The sequence below is a fragment of the Pipistrellus kuhlii genome, unplaced genomic scaffold (assembly GCF_014108245.1).
Source record: "Pipistrellus kuhlii isolate mPipKuh1 unplaced genomic scaffold, mPipKuh1.p scaffold_m20_p_1, whole genome shotgun sequence".
Taxonomy (NCBI): Eukaryota; Metazoa; Chordata; class Mammalia; order Chiroptera; family Vespertilionidae; genus Pipistrellus; species Pipistrellus kuhlii.
This window is the reverse complement of record NW_023425404.1, coordinates 103,724,262-103,725,800: the sequence shown is the minus strand read 5'-3', so window position 1 is coordinate 103,725,800 and position 1,539 is coordinate 103,724,262.

Sequence of the window (1,539 nt, the reverse complement as noted above, 5' to 3'; positions counted from 1 at the left end):
TGGTCTGATTCATGGAGGCAGTTGTTGGCCTCTCCTCAGTTGACATGCTGTTCCCCATCCTTGAGGCCACCCCACCAAGCCAGCCTGCTGAGCGTCCTGAGTGAGGCCAGCCATGGCCCCTCAAAGGCCACCTGGTGCCAGGGTTATGGTCCGAACACGAGGTAGCAACGAACCTGAATATTCTTCTGAATGGTCTTTGGTACACATCTGTGAGGATATCTGTGAGTATATACTTGGAAGTGGAAATGCTGGGTCAAAGGATATATCAATAGTGTGTATAATTTTAATAGATATTATCAAATAGTTCATAGAGTCAGACTATTTTAAACCCCGACAATGAGCATTGCTGTTGTTCTACCATCTACCCAGTACTTGATATTGTCAGTATTTTAAATTTTAGTCAATCTGGTGAGCAGGTGTTAGATGTCTCATCTGTGAGTTTGATTTGCATGTCTCTCATAACTAATGAAATTGAATATTTTTTCATATCCACATAGATTATTTCGATATAGTCTGTAAATCATTTGCTCATCATTTTTTTTCCTACTGAGTTGCCTATTTTATTCTTTTGTTTGAAAAAAAAATGGCTTGTAGTTGGTATGAGTAGTTTGTTAGGTACATATATTGCCAGAATTATTTCCACTCTGTGACTTGTATTTTCATTTTCTTAGTTGTATCTTTTAAAAAAATATATTTTTTTATTGATTGAAGAGAGATAGAAACATCATGGATGATAAGAGGGGAAAATGGGTCTCATTAGGCTAAATGAAGGTGTGGGCAGGGCTGGCTCCTTTTTGGGGCTTCGGACAGAATCCATTTGTTTGCACTTTCCAGCTTCTAGAAGTCACCCATATTCCTTGGATTACGATTCTTACGTCTTCAAAGCCAACACCAACAGGTGGAGTTCTTGCATCTCTTCCCTTTAGTCTAACTCCTCTGCCTCTTTCTTTTTTTTTTTAAATATATTTTTTATTGTTTATAATATTACAAATAGCTCCCATTTCCCTCCTCCCCTTTTCCACTTCTCCCAACCCCTAACCTCCCCCTCCCCAGGTCTTCACTGCCCTATTGCCTGTGTCCATGGGCTATGCAAATAAGTACATAAGTTCTTTGGTTTTTCTCTTCTCATCCCTTCAACTCCACATTGAGGTGTGTCAGTCTGTTCCATGCCTCCATGCCCCCATGCTTTGGGTCTTATTTTGTTGTTCAATTCATTTTGTTTATACCGTGTTTCCCCGAAAATAAAACATCCTCCGAAAATAAGACCTACTTACAGGTTTTCTTATGAGTGAAATATAAGGCATCTCCCCGAAAACAAGGCCCCCTTAGGCTCTGTCTCAGAATGAAAATTAATTTAGCGTAAACTGGTCGCTAGGGCCACCCAGACTGGCGTCTAGCAACCAGTGACTTTACACGGAGTCCTGCTGTGTGGAGGCGGAGCGGAGGGCGGAGTGAGCGGTGAGCACGGGCGGGAGAGAGGAGGAGACTTTTGAAGATGCCTGTAGAAGAACAGGAGGATTAGAATGGATGGGATGCAGC